The sequence below is a fragment of the Leptopilina heterotoma genome, unplaced genomic scaffold (assembly GCF_015476425.1).
Source record: "Leptopilina heterotoma isolate Lh14 unplaced genomic scaffold, ASM1547642v1 Lhet_70, whole genome shotgun sequence".
NCBI classification, from domain to species: Eukaryota; Metazoa; Arthropoda; class Insecta; order Hymenoptera; family Figitidae; genus Leptopilina; species Leptopilina heterotoma.
In genome coordinates this window covers 1,169,129-1,192,563 of record NW_025111162.1, presented here as the reverse complement: position 1 = coordinate 1,192,563, position 23,435 = coordinate 1,169,129, and positions in this window count along the sequence as shown.

The window sequence follows — 23,435 nt, the reverse complement described above, 5'->3', positions numbered from 1 at the left end:
TTAAGGTATATTTATCACTTGAAATAGTGTCGCAATTTCCCATACGGTTTTACATGGGAATCCATATGGTTTCCTTTATGAAAGTGGATTCCATGTAGATTCATCCCATGTGGGAATCGAAAACGTGTTATAGTTTCTACTAATACGTTTAACAGAGTGTCTATCAACCGCGAAGGAAAACCGAGAAATAGCCGGAAATTTAATTCGACCAGGAAAAATCGGGAATTTTCTTATCTAATTAAAAAAAGTTTTATTATATTAATTCGTTAAAAAAAATTGCTTTTTGCTTTAATTTTTATTGATGTAATGTTTTTATTTGTCAAAATTTAGGCCCTATATTTAGCCTCACGGCATCAGAGGCAGAAGTGGCGCTTCTCAAATCATACTTCTTCAGCTAGAATTCAAAAAGGCCAGACGGCAGTGGAAACAATATACGCATCTTAAGCAACATTTTCATGAAAAGAAAAGTCATTTAATATCAAACCAATTTTGGGCAGTAGGGGAAAGAAAAGTTGATCGACATGAATTTAGAATGAAATTCGGGTGGCAAGGAGAGTGCTCTTGACGGCGTGTTATCGACACAGGTGGGCAGAAAAAAGAGAGTGATCAAGGGTTGCGCGGGAGAAAGAGAGGCAATGAGAGACAGTTAAAGAAGGACAAGAGAGAGTCGGCCTGTTACACACAGAAAGAGCCGCATTGTTTGTCGCAAGGCATTCCCGAATGTCGGCTGTCACCGGAAACATTCATTATCCGCGTCGCCCGCTAGGAATCGCTAATGTATTCGATGGGGACGACGCCGCGCCGGACCATAGTCCGGCGCTTCGAAGAATTGGGAATTCATATCGGTAAAAAAGCGGCGGCTACTCACTTGTATGTATATATATATATATATATACAAACAACATTTGGTCTTTCGTCGCAAAATTCCTCGTTAGTGAAGGCAGCAGCAGCAAAACCCTTCTTTTGCTCCCAATTCTAAAATCAATGTATTTTGACCGATTCTGTTGCGCTATTCCCATTTGGTTCTTCGTGAATTTCTTTCAAACGTCGAAGAAACCTGATAGATTTATTGATCCCTTAAAATGAGATAAACCGCGGAATATCAAATGTCTTTTTTATATTTTGATATAAAAAAATCTAATTTTTATTAAATTCCATTTAATAATGTAAAGGTATATATTGTGCTCTTTTTAGTTGATCAATTGAACCGTTTTCACGTGCGGTTGATGCGAAGCCACTTGTTACCGGCAGGTTGAGTGTGCGTGTGCTGAATTGCAGGCTATATGATTCAAAAAAAAATTTTAGTACTTCAAGACAAGAATTTATGACTCATTCAGGACTCGAAAATCAAGCCGGACGAAAATCTATTCCGTCCCTTGAGGGGAAGTGAATTTAGGCATAATTAAGGTGGCTAGAAGAGCTCTTGATTAAAGCTCAAATTTTAAAAGAGAAAAGTTTGAATTTTAATTTCTACTCATCAAGTCTTAAATTTCAGTCTGAGAATTAAGATTCAAGAATAAATAACAAATATTTGATCAAGAATCAATATTGGAACATTTAAATCTTAGAAGAATCAAAAATGGAATATTCAACACTTAAGCAATAATTCTTTTTTTCTACCCTCAATTTGAAAATCTGTTGAAAACAACGGTTGAGAGAAAAATTAATAAACCTTGAATAATGCGAAATGAAAAAGTCTCTGTTGGATACGCATTTCATTGGCTCGTAAAACAACATCCCACCATGGGGACACGGAAGATGCGCGAATTCAAGAAAGGAAATCGCGCAAAAGGTTTGAAAGTGAATTGCGCGGAGATAGGCACCGGCTCAAAGTGCGATTATAACTTTACGACCAGATCCATATCGAAGACGTTCGAGCCTGTTAAGCCAAGTCCTTACAAACATTCAAGTTGGCTCCGGAGCCAATCTAAAGATGCAGCCTAACAGTGCGTTATCGTAGCGTCGTGATAACGAGCCTTTAAATCGAGAATTGAAAGTATAAAATGTGTTCGTGCTTGGAATATAAACGTTAAAAGAAAATATCCCCGCGAAGCACTCTAATAGTTAATTCAGAAAAAGGACTCCTTAAAAGATTCACCAAGAAAATTGTCCAATAATAATGGATATAGAAAAATTTCCTTCTACATACAAATATAAATAGAAAAGAATTTATTTTACAATCTATTTCATATTTACAATATAAAACAACACAGTAAACTATAATAGGTATTAAAAAACGTTGCAGCTGGAACCCAGTGGGAAATTTCCAACCGGCGCGGATCCTCGCCTGTACCGACGCCGGAGTAGTGGTACTGGCTGGGAATCGCCTGCCTACCGCCCGAGAACTGGTATTCTACCAAAAGATGACTTGGCCAGGAGCTGGCTGGCCATCCGTCTCGGAACTGGCATTCTACCGCCCGGTAACCGGCCGCGAAGAGTTGTTCCGTGTATAATTCAACCGGCTGGGACCCGGCACTGTACCGACTGCGGATCTTTCATTTCCTAGCCAGATGTGCGCTGGCAATGCTGGCATTCTACCGCCTGACAACCGGCTCGGATCAAAATAATAATTTCAACAAATATCAATAAAAAAATAATAATTAATTGCAAAAGATAAATACTGATAACAATTCATTGATAGTTCACTTTACACATTTTTTTATACACTTAACGGTATTTTTTTATATTCACATTTGAAAAATCCTAACGCGCTTGGGGGTACGAACCTACGCCTAACCGAATATTTACGCACCGAAATCACGCACGCTAAGCACTATGCTACGCTCGCATGGAACTCTCAAATCTTAAATGCTTTCAAGTCTCACTAGCTAAAATGAAAATTGTAAAATTACTACGCGGCAATAAACAATTTTCAAATACGGACTGATGTTATACCGGTACTTATGAATATTTTAATATTTCGTTTAAAAAGGAACTTGTTAAAATTGTTATTTTATTATTATATTTTTTAATATTTTATTACGTAATTATTAATAATTGAATGAAATTTGAATGCACAACACATTTTTTTAATTATTTAATTTGCAGAAAAGTGTCAATAAATAATTACTTAATATATTGTTTTAATTAAAAAGAGATTATTAATTAATTAACAATAAATAAATTAATTAATAATCTGTTTTTTATATATTTATTTAATGTGTTATTTATTGTAGGTATTATTATATATTGAACACATTTTCTTTCAAGTTAATATTATTATTTATTAAAAATTATTTATTTAATTGCACATTAATAAAGTTGGATTTTTATAAATATAATGAAAAAATTAAGTTTCTTATATTCTTCCTTTGCATCAATACAATTAATTTATTTATTGGTTAAATAATAATAATAATAATAATAATAATAATAATAATAATAATATTATTATTATAATAAATGCAATTAGTTATTGTAATAATTAATTAGCTATGATATATATATAGTAAAATAAATTTATGATTATACTGATAATGTGAACTATAACAATAAATGACGACATCCGCAGTCGGATCCGCCCCAGCACCGAGCCAGTACAGACCTAACATCAGCGCTAATCTGTTCCGCGCCGGTTGAATTTTGGGATCCGAATCGGTACAAAACATCCGTACTGGCGGTCCGCACGGGCGCGGATCCCAGGCGGTTGTAAACTCCGACATTCGTCCGACTTTTCCTCCTGGGAATTATAATACTAAAAAATATTAAATTAATCCATATTTAGAGTTTCTTATGGCCAAGGGCCGAAACTCTTATAGCGAGATTCGGGGGTTCGTCCGTAGTTCCTAACGGTCCCCCCAGGGGCCGTTACGTTACGAGGTTACCATAGCAACGTTGACATAGTTGTTTCATTTATTTCTTTTTTATTCCTTAAGGTCACGAAACCCTAAGTTTCGTGATCTTATTTCCTTGCATCTTATTTTTTTAATCGTTTTCTTTATGAAAAAAATGTGTCTAAATTAAAACTTAAATAGATTTTGAAATATTTTAAACCCTAATGAATTAAAGCAATATTGTAAATTATTTTAATTTATTTTGATGTTAAAATAATAACCTACAATTTTTTTGTGAAAATTTTGCACATAGAAAATAAATTTTTTAATTTATCAAAATGATACAAGAATTATAAGAATGTAATGCGAAGCATCGAAACAGAAACTCGAAAGCGCAAAAGATTTCCTATATAGGCACACGGCCTGTTACATTGTGGAGGGTCTTTACATATCCGACAATTGAAAATTGCCCGTTCGATTCGAAATGTGGAATGCGTCGTTTGCTCGCATTTGAATTCAACAATGTTGGAATTCTCGTGCAACTCTTGCGAGGTTGTTTGAGAATTGAGTTCATTTCCATTATTAACAGCTGAAATAAACACTTTATTGGTATACTAATCTTTACATTCTGATTAATAAATTGATTCCTTCTTTTCTTGATTGATTAAAAGAAACATTCCGTTATAATCAGCTTTGGAAAATTACATTTATTTTAAATTAATTTTTAAATTTACATTTATTACAGCATGCCCAAGTTATGAAATTTAATATTGAGTCGTATACTAAAATTGCAATTTTTAGATAAGTGTACACCTTTATTTGATTCGAAATAAGCAAAAATAATTTAAAAAATAATTGCATATAAATAGTAAAGTTTAACTGTCACTTAGAAGCACGGACCATGAGAAAGACCCTGTCGAGCCATTGAACAGTTTCAAGAGGGAAAGGGAAAACGCGCTAATTCGAAACAGAATTCCCCTTCCCTCTTGTAACCGTCCAATCGCTCGAACTGGGTCTTTCTCAAGGTCCGTGCATTTGATATAGTCAAAGATTTAAATATTTCCAATGCTTTTAATTCAAATCAACATTACAAACACTAAAATTTTTTAAATCTTTTTAAAATTTTTTTGGAAAAACGAATGTAAAATTTAAACAGTTGTAAATAATTTTAGAAGAGAAAAATTCGTTTTGGTCAACCGAACTGGATGGTTGACTATGGACTGACAAAACTCAGCGATTGCTGTGACCAAACTAGTTTGGTTGTACAAAGTTTGGTTCAAACAACCAAACTGTTCGTTTGGAAATACCATTCGAAATTTGGTTGTGTGAATCAAACAATTTGGTTAAAGAAACCCTACTTATAAATATTTTTTGCTTGAAAAAAATGAAAAATGTAAAATTTAATAGTTTTTAACGGTAAATAAAAATTCTCGGATTTGAATAAACAAGTTTTTATTTTCAAACTAAAGATTCACGTTTTATACAAAATACATCTTAGCCTAACATATTATTTTTCTCCATTTACAAAAATATTTTTAGTATACATAGAAGAGGACTTAATAAATTATGTATTAAAGTAGATTGATAATTACTGCTATTTTCAATTTTGTATTTCCCTAAATAGTAACAGAAACCATAATTTATTAAATTTAATAGCAAACCAGACACATTTTCTCACGTAGTCACTTTTGAGATAATAGTTATTTGATAATTTTTATTTAATAAAATTGTTAAAATTAAATCACTTTCTACTCAAAGCACGAAAATATTATTGTTAAAACAAACATTAATTTTGAAGAAACACTTATCACTGTACTGAGAAATTATGTTTTTTCCGTGACGATTGGCTTCGGAACCAAAGACTTTAAACGTAAACGAGATACTGCGAAATAAAGGAAAATTTGAAAGATTAACACTGGTCGAAATGCCTTCTATATTTTCCGATATTTTACGAAAAGGACCGAAGTTAAAAACTATTTTGAAAAAAGGGACCGAAGTTGTTTGGAAATTGGTAAGGGTACTTGAACTTTTCCTCAGAGAGGATCAGATTCATGTTTCAACATGTGGTCTCCAAACGGCGAAACGCCAATAAATTCCTTTCCCATATTTTTTCTATATCCTTTGTTGCAAGGATAAAGAAGAAAGAAATTATTTTTATGTGACAAAAGATTTTGAGAAACTTGTCTTAAATAAAATTTTAAAACAGTTTATAATATTAAAAACTTATTGCAATTATTATTAACAATCTAAAATTTTTTTGTTTTAATGAAGTTAAACTTAAATTAAATTTATAGTATAAAAATTAACTAAAATATTCATTTTTTTTTATTTTCATTAATTGTTAGTAGAATTTCCTTCTAATAGAAGAATAATTAATTTTAATTAATATTGCTTTCTCATGAAAGACGAAACTATTAGCAAACAATCTATTGTTATTCTATAAAAAGTTATTGATATTTAACAATTGGTACATTTTGAAAAACGAATCGAATTTTTTAATTCTGTATAAACAATAAGAAATAGGAAGTCCGAAAATTTTCTAAGTTCGCATTTGAAAAAGTGGGGATTGTCACAGTTCGGTCACTGTAACCCGAGGGTTTGGTTCGAATAAGATATTTTGTCCTAACCAAACGGTTCAGGTTGATACAACCAAACTGCGAAGGTTGAAATAACCATACCCTTTGTTTCTAACAACCTATCTAGCATCAACCATACTCAGTTTGGTTATCGGAAACAAACCATTTTTTTCCGTGTAATACGGCCCGACTGATGAGACCGAATTACAGATATTCGTATAGGTATATATAATGTGCCACGCGAAGTAAATCCCTTATAACGGTCCAAGTCAGAGCAAATAGTGTCCCTAATATTAAATTTTTAAATTAATTAACTTATTATTATTATTTTTTTTTTTACGAAGGAAGTTGGAAATCTGTTCATTATCAGATCCGTGGCCCGGACCACGAGTTTTGCAGGGATGAACATTGAGCCGCGTCTAGCTTAGGCTAAACTGAGTTTAGCTTAGACTCGATCGACCTACTAAAACCAACTCCCTATTTCCAGGACTCTATTTTTACTTGCGGAACTACCTAATGGCTTTACTTCGCAAGTGGAAGTCCTTTCTCTTACTTCCGTGCCGCTTTTGTTCTGGCCTTATTTCCTCCTTGTCCTTGACAAAGTCTTCTTTGCTTCCTCGAGGGCAGTTCTGAAGACTCTGCATCTCCCTGATCCAGCGACGTGTTGAATGTTCTCCTTTTCGCCGAACTTCGCCTTGCATAAGAAGCAGCATGGGCTCTACTTACAATCTGCTACCTTATGGCCGGCTTCTCCGCACTTGAAGCACGCAGCCGACCTATACCTCTACTGCTTGGCAGTTTCGACCTATATATCCATAGTCAAGGCACCTGTGACACCTTGTGACCATAACTCTCCTACTTATTCTGCAGGACACAAAATCGATCATAATGTGCCCTATCTTCTCCAACCTGTTAGCGTCCTCTTCGGTGGTGACCACGACAGCGAGCTTGATACCTCGCTTATTTGGTCCAAGAACCGTCACCTTCCTGCTTTCTTCTGGTACCGTAGATAATTTGTCTAGGCCCTCCTTGACATCCTTCTGTTCGGTAAGGGGGGCCATGTCGCGGATCTCCAGCACAGTCTGCCGGTCCGTCATTTGCACCTTACCTATAGATCGCCGATTACCTTTGTCACCTCTTCGGTGAACAACTTTTTGTTTGAAGACCCTCCAATTTTAATGAGAAGGTCTCCCTTTTTAGTGGGTAAAACTCCCACAACCCTTGTCTGACTGTCCTCTAGGTCAACCTCTTCTTGAACTTTCGCCAGCACTTCGGCGAAAGTAGTTCCTTCGGCCGTTTTGACGATCACTGTGGCTCTTCTCTTTTTACCTGAATTTGGCTTTGGTGCCGTTTTGGTCTCCTTGCCTTTGGACCTTTTAGGAGGTCCCTCCTCCTTTTTCTTTTTTGGGTCCTTAGTAAGCTCAGGATCACTTCTCTTCCGTTTCTGAGACTCCAAGACAACGTTTTTAGGCATTACTGCATTAAAACGGTCACGTCTCGTTCTTCGGTCCTTTCGTGCTTCTTCTGACCAAGTTAGTCCCTGGTTGAATTTCTCGTATTTTTTTGCCGCTGCTGCGTGCTTCTCCTTTACCTCCTGTATGAGCGATGTTAAGCTTCTGAGTCCATCCTTGATTGTCCTATTGACATTCTTCTGGACTTCGCAGGACTTCAGCATCTTGCTCAGCTCTTCCTCCATTTCTAGAATGCTTGCTGCCTCTTTCTCCCGCAGCTTTACGCTTTCATCTCGATCTTCATTGCAGCTAGCAATGTCAATCGCAGAAGCATTACTGAAGACAGAAATGCAGCTGGTTTGACTCGTCACGCTGCTCGTACTCCCTCGTCTCTCCGCCATGTCCACGATGATCTGTGGAACTCCCAAAACGTTGTTCCATCCTTAAGCCACTGGCCACCGTCCTCACGCCAGGCGCTTGACGATCGGAACCAGTGGGGGATTTAGCCGGAGCATTACCCCGCAGGTACTCTTCATTGTTTTTACAATCGCTCATACTTGGTGTTTGTCCCGTGTCAAAGGACAATCGGGCCTTAACAGGATGGGATGGGATGGCCAGGATGGGCCCTGAACCACCTCCGTTGGTTACATAGACGTTATAGCATTGCCGGACCTCGAAGGACGATCTATCTCTCGCAAAGACGAGAGTAGACACCATTATTATTATTACTATTAGTATTATATAATTATTTTATTATTTTTATTTTTTTATATACCTATATAGGCATTTAAATTTTTAAACTTTTAGGTATTGGAAAACTTAATTTTTTTTTCAAGGCACATTCTTGAAATTAATTTTATTGTCGTGTGTATTGATCAAATAGTAGAAAAAGCCTTGCGATATTCATTTCTACACGTCGTTAACCCCACTGTGTATGAGTTTAACCCCAAGAAAATGTTTCTAAATGCATAGAAACGGTATCTTGAGGTTTTTAGGGTCGCTGCTTACGAATATGATGTTAGTTTTTTAAAATTCAAAATGGCGGATCCAATATGGCGGACAAAATTTAAAAAAATTAATGAATTTCCACAGCATTAGATATTTAGGGGTTTTTGGTGTCGCTGAATATGATTCTGTAGTCGGATTTCAAAAATTCCAAATGACGGATCCAATATAGTCTAAATTTCTGAACTGGGCCACCTAAAACAATCTTTTTAAATTTGCATTAAGTCTATACATAATTTGTTACAGCCGGGTGATACTCGAAAATTTTCTATTTTTATTTTATATTAAAAGTACAAACAGTATGAACAAAAATGAATAAAATTTAATTGACAGTCTTACTTTCCTTTCTTTATCCTTAATTAATTATTTACATATAATACATAATAATATCTACATTAGGCAAATAAAACATTGTGACACATTAAAAATAATATTACCATGGAAACTTAGAAAAAAGAAGTTAATAATTCTTAAAACAGAATAAAATTTAAATTTAAATAAATAATTTATAATTAAATTAAGATTGAATTACATTCGAATCTTCATGCAACGAGAAGTTTAAAAAACAAGTATCATGCAAAAAATTTGATTTTTCAAAAATGTATCCACCATATTGGATTTTCTATTTAAAATTTTTTTAAAATTATTTCAAATTCTTAATCAGCAAAACAGGAAACGCTTAAATGTCAAAAGACATTAAAATCTGATAATTTTTTAAAAATTTCGTCCGCCATTTTGGAGTTGCCATTTATAATTTTTTTAAACTAACTTCAGATTTGTAACCAGAAAACCCCAGCAACCTATAAATTTAATAATAAATTTTAGGCAAACTTGCGAGTTTAATGCTTTCTTTTTCCATCGAAAGCTCGAATTCTCTCTTAACACGAACAAAAATTGCGGTCCCGGCAGAGATGCATATAAACTGTATAGAGACTTCCTCGGTTAACACGAAACCCGGTTAACACGAAACTCGAACAGTTTTTGCGGTCCTCATTTCGTTCTTAGCTCGGTTAACGCGTACAAATTGGTACCATCACACTAAGAGTTCTTTGTTCCAAATATTTTTTTACCCCTTAAAATATTTTTGATAATGTAATAATTCTATTAATCGTTATCAATTAGTATGAAAACGTATTTCCGTCAAATAATACAAGAAATAGTGTTTCCATTGCTATGAGTGAAAGAAAACAATCGAATATCGACCTAAAAGCAAAATTATTAATTATGGTACTTTATGTTATTTATTATGAATGCCTCGATAACACGAATTATTTTAACACGAACTGCTAATTTTTCGGTCCCTTCAAGTTCGTGTTAACGAGGGTTTACTGTATATACTTTTCATGAATAGTTTAGAGATTAACGATTTTTCTGTATACTTTTAATAATGTGCTAGAAGAGATTACAATGAGTTAAAAGTGATTAGAAGTCAAATTCAACATGTGCCCTTCAAAAATGTGGGTTTTTATTATGAGGTTCGTTTTGAAATTTAACTTTTGAAGACACTGCATTCCTAATATATTATTCCTGTAAGGGTTCAAATTACTTCTTATTGTGTAGACAATGTAACCCCGTCATAAATGGTTACTTAAGGGGTTAAACCACTCTAGAGCGTCAAAAAGAGCTTCTAATTTCAACATTTTTTTTAAAGAAAAGTTTAAAAGTAATGAAAAATATGTTTACATATCTCTATTAGGTACACTTTAAAGAGAAAAAAAAATACTTTATAAATTTTTTTTTGTTTAAAAACAGCAGATGTACATGCACGTGATGGAAACCCTTTGTAAAAAGAATTTATTCGCGGCCGGAAAGGTTTTTGGTATAATTTTCATCCTAGAACAGAAAACAAATTTTTTTCTATTTTTACATCTCAAAAGCTAGAGAAAGACGTAGGGGATTTTTTTTAAATCGATTTTTGCAAAAATGGTGAACATTTTATGGAAAAACTGAGTTTTTGACTGAAAAAATAGGCACTAAATTGTTTATAACTAAAAAAATATGAAACATAAAAAAAATCCCCTACGTCTTTCTCTAGCTATTGAGATGTAAAAATAGAAAAAAATTTGTTTTTTGTTCTAGGATCAAAATTGTACCAAAAACCTTTCCGGCCGCGAAGGATTTCTTTTTACAAAGAGTTTCCATCACGTACATGTACATCTGCAGTTTTTAAACAAAAAAAATTTATAAAGTATATTTTTTTCTCTTTAAAGTGTACCTGATAGAGATATGTAAACATATTTCTCATTACTTTTAAACTTTTCTTTAAAAAAAATTTTGAAATTAGAACCTCTTTTTGACGCTCTAGAGTGGTTTAACCCCTTAAAAATTTTTGTTAAAAAAGTTATATCAAGTTAATTGCTAAATTGGCAAAATTTAAGAAAAGTTGTCTCGCAAATTTGAAGGTACACCATTTTTATCTTAATTGAGGCACATCATTGTCTCAATGATTTTTTGGTTCCTTATACTTCCCACTACATCTACTATAAGTCACAAAATATATAATGACTCGTTAAAAAAGTTATAATATGGGCAGTTCCATACGAAAAGCAAATGGTGGATCACCGATTTTTCTTGAAGTTTGTAATTTTGTAGTAGTTGGGGTACTAAATAACTGTGCCAAACAGTTTTGCAAAAAAAAAATTTTTTTGCAAGATATTTAGATTTGAAAAATCGGAAACTGAAAAAAATGACTTTTTTGAGAATTTTTATTTCAAAAACTATTGATTCTACAAGAAAAAGTCATTTAATCAAAATTGTAAAGAAAATGTTAATTTTTTATAATATTAAAAAAAAGTTAATAAAAATTAATTTTTGAATAATTTGTTTAAACAATAATTTTTTATTGTTAAAAAAAGGCAAAGGACATCATGGAATTTTCTAAAAAAATTATTTTCATAAAATTTGAACGTTCCTTAATAAGTGGTTAAATTTTTAAAGAAGTGATTTTTGATGTTTTTGAGAAAATTTTTTTTGAAGTTTGCGCTACGAGTTTTTGTGCGTTGCGCTAACTAAGCAGCACCTATATCAGTGTATTTTAAAAGATGATATGACCTTTACTGCTCGCCCCTAATACATTTATTAATTATATACGTATATATTATTATTATAAACAGTTTAACAATATATTTTTAACTTTTTTATAAACATTATTTTCCTTTTTTAACCCATTAATGCCCATGGGCACAGAAACGCAGATATAAAAAGTAACTATTGGGATCCTGGCATGAGGTCTAATGATAATTTTTGAAAATTTAAAAAAAAAATTTTTTAAACAATTTGTTATAAACAAATGAAAAAAAAAATTTTTAACGTTAAAAACTCTCCTAATTAAACTAATTTTGTTTAAAAAAATTTTTAACTTAAAAAACGATCCTTCTATCGCATACAGTACAAATGCAGGTTAATTGTTTATAACATTTTCACAACAATATGTCTTTTTTAAAAATTATGTAATATACGTTCTCGTAGTCGTTTTTTGCGTCGAATTGAATGGCGCTATCAGTTTTTTATAAAAATCAATTTTTCTTCATTTCTTTATAACAAATTGTTTAAAAAAATTATTTTTTTTAAATTTTCAAAAATTATCATTAGACCCCATGCCAGGATCCCAAAAGTTACTTTTTATATCTGCGTTTCTGTGCCCATGGGCATTAATGGGTTAAAAAAGGAAAATAATGTTTATAAAAAAGTTAAAAATATATTGTTAAACTGTTTATAATAATAATATATACGTATATAATTAATAAATGTATAAGGGGCGAGCAGTAAAGGTCATATCATCTTTTAAAATACACTGCAACGCACAAAAACTCGTAGCGCAAACTTCAAAAAAAATTTTCTCAAAAACATCAAAAATCACTTCTTTAAAAATTTAACCACTTATTAAGGAACGTTCAAATTTTGAGAAAATAATTTTTTTAGGAAACTCCATGATGTCCTTAGCATAATTTTTTAACAATAAAAAATTATTGTTTAAACAAATTATTGAAAATTTAATTTTTCTTAACTTTTTTTTAATATTATATAAAATTAACATTTTCTCTACAATTTTGAATAAATGACTTTTTCTTGTAGAATCAATAGTTTTCGAAATAAAAATTCTCAAAAAGAGTCATATTTTTCAGTTTCCGATTTTTCAAATCTAAATATCTTGCAAAAAAAATTTTTTTTTGCAAAACTGTTTGGCACAGTTATTTAGTACCCCAACTACTACAAAATTACAAACTTCAAGAAAAATCGGTGATCCACCATTTGCTTTTCGTATGGAACTGCCCATATATTATAAACTGAAAAAAACAGTCAATGTCACACACGAGAAACTGTCGATTTCAACAATTTTACTCACTTTTGTCGTTTCCTACCTAATTAAAATGATTATTAAACACATAGTATATTTAAAGAGCACAATAATTTGTCAAATTATGGTACTACAAAATTATTTTTATAATTTTTAAAATATAATAATAAGCGGAAACATAAAGTTTAAAAGTTCTAGAGATATATGCCCATATACATTATTTTATTAAACTATTACATATATTACATTATCATATAATTATTAATTATTATTATTATTATTATATATAAATTAAGCAATTAAAAAAACAACTGCTAGAAAAATTAGTTATTGTAAATTAATAGTTAATATCAACATGAGTGTCCTCAAATATTAAGGAAGTCATTGCAGCGTATGAGCGTGGTTAGGTGGTTATATAGGTTATCGGTTTGCGAATGTTAGGTTCGTGAGTTCAATTCCCGGCGTTTAGGAATTTTTTCTCTGTTAAGTATATTTATATTAAATATTTAAGGTATATATATAAACAAAAGTAGGTAGGGGAAAAGATTAAAAAATTAAATTAAACGAATTGAAAAATAATGTAAAAAGCATAACCCTTACGATACATGTATTAGCGCTTCACTTACCAAAATGGAACCAGTTGCAATTTATTGAATAGTTCGGTAAAACTTGAAGAACAAAAATAAAAAATAATGTTACTTCAGAATACTGAATAATAATAATAATTAATACTGCCGTAAATCTCAATTTACCTACCTCAATCACTACCTAAACCCCTTACAATTGTTTACGAACAAATTCTAATTGATACACCTGCCTACAGTACATTCTAAACGCATACACTAATACATACATCGCACGCTTTACATTATTGCTTGAGAAAGTTTCAACTGTCCTTATATATTAATCTTAATTTTATTTCACCGCTTGTGAGAAAGATTCAAATTAATAAACTATCGTTGTACAAAATTAAAAATTATCTATATTCTGCCGTTTGAAATAAAAACTTAGTTAACTGACATTTATATCGAAACGAGAAAATAAGGAAAAACTGTTTGCTTTCAGAACCATAATAAAAATTAAAAAATTGTTCAATTCAACTTCACATACTGGGGGGTATAATGATGGTGCTCTATTTAATTATGAAATAAAAAATTAATTATTTAAACAAATTATATTAAAAAATGCACTTGCGTGTTTAGCCGAATGCAGTTAAGTATAGTTGTTCGGCTCTGTCTCGACTGACTTTTTGACGGAATAACTTAGAAAAATAATAAAAATAATAATAATAATAATAATAATAATAACTTATTACAACATGGCATGAAACACCTTCCCAGATCGGGCCCAAGTCTGGCTAGACTTGGGCCCGATCTGGGAAGGTGTTTCATGCCATGTTATGGCCTAGATATGGCAATTTCTACACGGGCTTGCTTAAAAATAAGTATATGTTATTGCAAGTCAAGAAAGTTTTACCGAACTATTCCTGAAACCACCCTGAAACTTAAGTGCCCATCAAGCAGGTATTTATTTAATTTATATTAAACGTTCAGTTTAAATTTTTTTTGAACTTTTACAGTACTATCTTGTAAGAAATAAAGATATCACATAAAATTTTAAATATTGCTACTCAAAAAATAATTAAAAATTTATTAAAAATTACGATTATATGGAAGTCATTTGTAATTAGCAGGGCTTTAATAGGAGTACTTGTTTCGGGCCACATTAATTCTCCACTGACATTTTTATTCCATAACATTTTGGGTAACGAAATACTAGTGGGGTCCCCAGCAATTTGCCCTATAATTGGCCCCTAATATTATAAGGGAAAACATTTACGGACCCTAACAGTGCCACATTGTAAGTTCTACACGGGTAAGCGTTAATATCTAGCATCTGATTTGAATATCTAGATATTACAGTTTAATATTTAAATGTTAAGGGTTAATATATATTTTCTCAATATCTACTTTTAAATATCCAATTTCTCACAATCAGTGAAGGTGATGATTCTAATATGTCAGTGTAAAAATGTTCCAATTTCAATAACCGCATATATTTATCAAAAATTGATTAATACATAAATTCTTTCCATTTATCAGACCTAATATGTTTCAAACCAATCTTATATATATATATATATATATATTTATTATTATAATTGTATGTATTATAATTATAATACATTTTTGATTAGCTTTAATCTTCAGCGGCGTGTACATGAAAAGTATGAGCCTTTATTGGTCCAATGCTCGGAATGTGATTTACTTTTATGATTATTGTCGGCTGATTTATCGGAGAATCGGCATAACAAGTTTGTGAAGCACGTTTAATACTACATTATACATATATTCATAAATTTGATACGTCAAATAAAGATTAAGCTTCATTTCTTTTATAATTACAAATACGAGACCAAACGTCAATCATAATCTTGATGATTATTGAAATGATTATTATTATTGACGAATTGAGATAACTTTCTCAGTGAATATTCTGTATATTACTAAAATTAAGACCTCATAAGTTATTAAAGACATTTGTAATACCTACTAAAACTATATTGATTTTCATAATTACTACATCGATCAAATTAACTTATTTATGTAACTCAAGCCAGTGGTAAAAAATGTGACCATTATTGCCCTAGGGCAATAAAGTGTACTTTATTGTCCGCTTGCAGGTCAATAAAGTACCTATAATTACCCTAGGGCAATAATGGTCACTTTTCTACCACTGGGTAGCAACCACAATTCTACCATTTATTACCTGGTCTTTTTTTTACCTTCAAGAGGTTAATAAAATACATTTTTTATCCCACATGCACAAGAATAACGCTTTTATATAGAGAGCTGACGACAGGAAGTAAAGTCACTTATTTGTTCGGCCATATGAAAATAGCGTCCATTTTCTCCCGTGTGCAAACATAACAGCTGATCCCATGCGTTATTTTTGCCCATGGGAAAAAACGGCCGCCATTTTCATATAAGTCGAACAAGTGAATGACTTTTACTCCCTGTCGTCTGCTATCTGAAATCGCTACTTTTGTGCATTAGGAATAAAAAATATCGTAAATAACATGGGAATAAAGGCATCCCAATTTGTTTACGATGATTTTTGCGACACTCGTTCCGGTCTAGGGGCGCCCTCGACCTCCACTCGTGTCACAAAAATCACCGTAAACAAATGGCTGCCTTTATACCCTTGTTGCTTAATATACTATTATTCCCCTAGGGTAATAATTGGTCCTTTTTTTGACCTGCAAGCGATCAATACAGTACACTTTACTGCCCTCGGAAAATAATGGTCACTTTTTTACCACTGGCCTGAGTTATACATAAACAAGTTAATTTGATCGATCTAGTAATTCTGAAAATAAATAGGGGAGAGTCTCCAGTTGTGAGACAGTCAATTTTTTTTAACATGCAATATTAAAAAGCCGATTGGTTTATATAAAAACATTTCTTTTTATTTGAGCCAACTTTTTCGTGTACGCCGAAGCGGATATATAAACTGTTTTTGTTAAATACCAACACTGTGTGTGATAATCGACTAAAAAGCGTTTTTTCAATAAATGCAAAGTACTTTTTTCCAAGTTAATTAATTGGAAAAGGTAAATGTAATGCATTTTCCTTTAGTGTTTTTCTTGTATTTTGTGATACAATATTGCATTGTTCCATTTGTTATTTTAAATTTGAAGCTATCGCAGTAGTAATTTCAATGATGTAAATAAAAATTTTTGTACTTAACATTTTTATAATAATAAATTTATTGTTCGCAATTTTTACTCGATAATTAAGTCTTACATTAAATATTACCTCACAAAAAAAATAAAATGTACAATTAAGAAAAAATTGTAACTCTGTAGCTCATTTTGATAAAAAGTTATAGTTAAACAATAGTAATTAGTATAAACAATTGGTAAAATTAATATTCTTTGATAGTGACTGGTTACATTCCGCCTGAAAAGTTGCAAAATTAAGAAAAAATCGGAACTCTTTAGCTAAATTAGATAAAAAGTTGTAAATAAACAATAATAATAATTTGTTAGAACAAATTAGCAATTACATGGAATAATGTTTAAAAATCAATATTTGTGTTATTTATTCATAATCTAGGAAAAAACTTTGATAAAAATAGTAAAAAATATTTTTTAACGATTTTTTTATAATTTGGAAATTTATGGGGTTTTTTTGGGGCACTATGAAAAATAGTTAATTTAAAAAAATGATTAAATAAACAATTTAGCACTATTCTTTAAAGTCTTCTGAAGAGAAACAGAGTTTGCTGAATGAAAAATATTGATTTTTAAGGATTCTATACCAATTCTACGAAAAAGTGTTTTTTCCCTATGCATTTTACATGCGAAACTTTAATCGCTTTGAGCGACCTCTAAATATTTTTTTATTTTAAAAAAAATAGGGGTATTTTTTTCTCCATATAGTACAATCCTAGGGGGTGAGAGCATTAAAATTCTGATTTTATTTTTTTCTTATGGATTTTTGGACCACCCTAATGTGGAACCAGCATTAAGTTATCTGACAGCGGAAACGTGAAATAAATAAAACGAATAGCAGCACCGCACCTAGAAACCGTAAGAAATTATGTTCCGCGATAATCATATACGTTATCGTTTGATGTAACGCATTTTTAAGAACACAAACCAAAAAAGAAGTCGCTCTTACAACACTGTAAAAACAAAGTCTTCCTTTAAGCCCGAAATTTGTCTTTTTTCAAGGTGTAAACGGAAGTAGACCATGTTGGCTGAATGTCAGTAATGATTAGAAGTTTAAAAAGAATACTCCCCAATTGATACAAGTAAGGTGTTAAATGAACTGAAATTCAACTGTAAGCTACTAAGAAGGCTAAAATTCAGCCAAACCATCTAGCCAAATTTCAGCCTTCTTACAAGCTTACAGTTGAATTTCAGTTTATTTAACACCTTACTTGTACACTGTAAAAATTTTTTTCGAAATTTTTCGAAAAACTGTTTGCCAGTTTTATTTCGCAAAGGTTAGAAATTTTTCGAAACAATAATTTCGAAATATTTCGAAATCTATTTCGAATTTTTTCGAAGAAGGTGTTAAGAAAAATTTCGAAACTGAGTTCGATTTTTTCCGCAACGTGTTAAGATAAATTTCGAAACTCCTTTCGACTTTTTTCTAACCGAACGTTGAGAAAAATTTCTTCAATCTATTTGCATTTTTTCGAACAAAGTGTTAAGAAAAATTTCGAAACTCATTGCGATTTTTCTCGCAACGTGTTTAGAAAAATTTCGAAACTCAGTTCGATTTTTCCCGCAACGTGTTTAGATAAATTTCGAATCTCCTTTCGACTTTTTTCTAACCAAACGATGAGAAAAATTTCTGTAATCTGTTGACTTTTTTCGAACAAAGTATTAAGAAAAATTTCGAAACTCATATCGATTTTACTAGGAACGTATTTAAATAAATTTCTAAAATATGTATAATTTTTTTCTAACTAAAAATGAAGTGGAAATTTTAATAACTTAAAATAACTTAAAATTTGTACTAATTAAGAAATTATAAATATTTCTAAATATTAATACACTGTTTTCTAACCAAAAATTAAAAGAAATTTCTATAAAATACTCTAATTCTTTTGAAGTATTTAAAAAATGTCAAAACATAATTTCATTAATTTCTAATAAATTGATAAAAAAAGTTTCTGTATGCCACTTTAATTTTTTTAATAACGCAATGGTAAAATGAATATTTAAATTCTGCTTGAATATATATTTTATTTTATGTTTATTCAATTTATTTTTGATTTTATAATATTTATTTATTATTTAATAAACAATAAGTCGAAAAATTGCATTTATTTATATCATATACTAAGTATTATAAAACAATCACATCACATTAACAGCATACAAACATACACACAAATAATACACTAATAATACTATTAACTATTGCATTGCTCTCAAAAATCTTACAATTAGATACTACTATCTATATGTTTTATAATGTTATTTATTAATTTAATAGCACGTGAATCTTCTTCATTGATCTTCTGAAATTTGTTTTTCCTTTGTCTTTTACTGCCTTTAGTAGAAGGATTTATATCTAAGAGCATTCTGAAATTAATTTAAAACAAAATTTTAATATTAATTAAAAAGAATAAAATAGAACACCTAAGTAGCACGTAATGTTACTGTAATGTAACATGTAAAGTTAGTAACATTATAATGTTTTGATATATAATATAATGTTTTGTTTGAAATTTCAAACAAATCTGTTTGAAATACCAAAACGATTTAAATATTTAAATGAAAAATCTAAACTGTTTATATTGTGTTTTAATATGTTACAATAAATGTAAATTAATTAAAAAAAAAAGTTTTATTGGCATTTTTACGGAAATTTGACACTACGATTTGAACCCTTAGTCGTATATAGTGTTGTCTGTGTATAGTGTGTCTTGTATGGAGCCATCAACCTTGGGAGCTGCGCCTAGACGCGCTCGACCAAGGGAGGCTATGAAAATCTCTTGCAAAGTATCAGTAGTAAGAAACATGTGGACCATTCCCTTTTTTTGACTTCTTCTAAATTTCTAAAGATTCAATATCTTTAAAATTCTTCACCAACCGATTCTTGTATTCTTTACTTTTTTTCTCTTCACGTTTCTGTTAAATTTATGAATTATGTATTAAGATGTTTAAGAAATATTTAAACAATACTTTATGAACAGCAGAATTTTTATGGAAAAATATTTTTCTATTTAATTTATCAGTTTTTAAATTTTAATCTGTACAAAATATCTAACTATATTAATTAATTATATTATATCATCCAAAATGTTTTATTCTCTTAACAAGTTTTGGCAAATTAAACTAATTAAACTGATTAAAAAAAATTTTAGTTATTTCAACATTTGAAAATGTATTTACTTATAAATAATGTTTTAAACTAATTTAGAGAATTATTAAACACATATGTTTTAAGCAATTTCGTATAAAAACTCAAAAAAATTTTAATTAAGTACTTTTCAATGAAAAAGTTGTAAATTTACTTACAATATTTTAAAACATATGTGTATTGAATTATTTTACACATAAATTTTTCAAACACTTTTTTATGAAAAGGTTGTAAATTTACATATTTTTCAAACTTATGTATTTGAAGTTAATCCATACAAAATTTTTGAAAATTTCAAACACTTTTGTTTGAAAATATTGTAAATTTACAAATTTTTCAAACATATATATTTGAAGTTAATCCATACAAAAATTTTTGAAAATTTCTAACACTTTTGTTTGAAAATATTGTAAATTTACAAATCTTTCAAACATATGTATTTGAAGTTAATCCATACAAAAATTTTTGAAAATTTCAAACACTTCTGTTTGGAAATATTGTAAATTTACAAATCTTTCAAACACGCGTTTTTGAAATTATTTCATATACAAAATTTGTAAATTTTCAATCACTTTTTGTATTAAAGTATTGTAAATTTACAATCTTTTTTAACAGTGTATATAAATACACATATCGGATTTTTTTCTTTAGTAATTAGTGAAAAAAACGTTGACTAATAATTATAAATTAAGTGTGAAAAAAATAATTTATTGATATACTTAACAAATAGTTAAAAAAAATACAAATAGTTAATTTCTGCTATTAAAGTTGAATACTTTTACTAATTCAGATTAGGAAAGAGGAAATATTTCCTACTAAATATTCGGAAAATCTGTATTTTCTCTTAACTTCGGAAATACTTCCAATTAAGTATTGGGAGAACTGTTCTTTTACTTCGCTTCAGAAATATTTCATAATAATACTGGTAAAAAATCCACTATCTTTGAAAACTTTACAAAAAATTATGGAATAATTTCCGACTTTTGTAGGAAAAATTATTTTTCCATTTAACTTTGGAAATTGTTATAGTAAAACTGGTAAAAAATCCGCGATCTTCGGATACCTTGCCGAAAATAAAGGAATAATTTCCGGTTTTTATGCGACTAGTATTTTTCTACCTACTTTTGAAAATATTTCCTATTCAATATTCGGAAAAACTGATTGCAGGTCAATAAAGTACCTATAATTACCCTGGGCAATAATGGACAATAATTAACCATCTGGATTATATGGAGGAACTTATTATGCGTTATAAGGAATTATAATGTGTACCAAATTTCAACCATCTAGGTCAAAATGTTTGGGTTTGGAGAGGAGAAGAATTACAGTGAAGTAAATATATGAGACAAAAGTCTGATATTTTGTTATATAGAATCAGAATATATAATATCGTGATAATTATAAACATAAAATTGAGTATATGAATTTTCAATATTTATATGTGTCAGTTTGCGAACACCTTCAAGCTCTATTTGTAACCATTATAATCTCAGTGATTTAATGAAAAATTAAAAAACTAAATGTCAAATCACTGTTGACCCAGACGACGTCAATCTAAAAGGACATATGATACTATATATTTTCATAACACTAATCTAGAATTCTAATATTTCACTGAATGATAAAACTTCATAAATCATCTATTGCATGTGTTATACATTATAAAATTTTTAGTGACCTAAATTCATTTATCTTTTCAGCACAATGATTGCAATATTAAAACTCTTATCACATAACGGCAGACTTTGATAAAAATAAAAAGATTTATTAAATATTCCAATGTGTTTAAGAATAGTTCCTAATTTTGCGAATCCTTGGGAATTTTAAATAAAAATATTATTGCAGAAGAAATATTTTTAGGGAAAAAATTTTAGTATATATATACATAAAAATATCGTTTTATTATTTACAAGAACCGATAATTTTCTCTAAGAAAAACATTGTTTTATTTTAATTTTGAAAATGCAAGCTTTGGGCGAGAGATGTTAACCGTTCTTATTAAACAAAATGTCAAAGTGCCAGGATGATAATGCGCGGAAATAAATCAAGTGTGCTGAAAAGATGACTGTGATAAATGTAAACACGTCCGCCAAGCAACTTCAAGATACTTACACTTAGCATTGTGAGTGATGGCGATGTCATGAGATGTAGAATCATAATAATTCATAAAGTCAGAGTAGGAACCTTTTAATCGTTGATTAATGAAAAGACTCCCTTGTTTCAATTCGTTTTTTTATTTGCCTTTCTTTTTCATTTTAATTCCCTGTCGAACGAGGAGGATGAAAGAAGGCCGCACATTAACCGTCTCGATTGATGCAATTAAGGAGGTTCTCCGGCTGCTACTCTTGAAAAAATCGATTTTCTTCCAATTTTATTTAAATTTTGAGGAAATGTTTCTTCGAGTGCGCTCTAAATGTGGTAGAAATTTTAGAACCCTTTGCCATGCTAAATTTTGAAATATTCAAGTTCAAACTTCAGCTTCTACATGCGATTACTTTGAAAATGAAAAATGCCAACTACGATATTTCGTTTTTTGACATGGCAAAGGAATCTGAAATTTCTACCACATTTAGAGCGCACTCGAAGAAACATTTCCTCAAAATTTAAATAAAATTGTAAGAAAATCGATTTTTTCAAGAGTAGCAGCCGGAGAACCTCCTTAATGGACGATGGTCTAAAAAGTAAATGTATATAGATATGACTTTTTGACACGCGTGACTCGTAATTGCAAGATTCTTACAAAAAGATCATGAATGACATGAATTTTGGTATAAAATATAATGTAACCAAATTTAAGAAAATAAACTATACGTAAAAAATATGCAGCAAGAAGATCATCAATGCCATGAATTTTGGGTAAAAAATTAACCGAATTTAGAAAAAAGCCACTAGAGAAGAATTTCCACGTTCCTTGCAAATGCGAGACTTGAAAAATATTGCGTTCATAATCTTACAGTGAAAATATACCCAACGATTTATTGATATTACGATTTGCAAATGTCGTTCGCTGTTTGTATATGTTACAGTCATACTGTACAAATACAATTTTTATTTTGTTTCTAAGGAAAGTAGTTGTTAATACGAGTATTTCCGTGTATGGCTCATATTCTTCAAGATTAATTTGAAAGTAAGTGACGGCGCGACAAGCGCGCACTAAATCACAAACACCCGACGATACCAAAGCAAAGATCGTAAATCTCAAGTTTATACAGTTTATAAATGTACATACCTATACGCATTGCACAGTTGAGATTTTCAAGACGTGGGTTCAAAATTATCATTCGTTAAAAAGTCATAAATTTCCCCGAGATCCTTTTGCACTATGCTTATATATAGATGACGCTACTTGCGCTGTTATAATAGAAAAACTTATTCATTTTAATTTACAACTCATTAGATGGTTTAGAAATGATAAATTACTCCCATCACTCGGATATATTTCATTAATA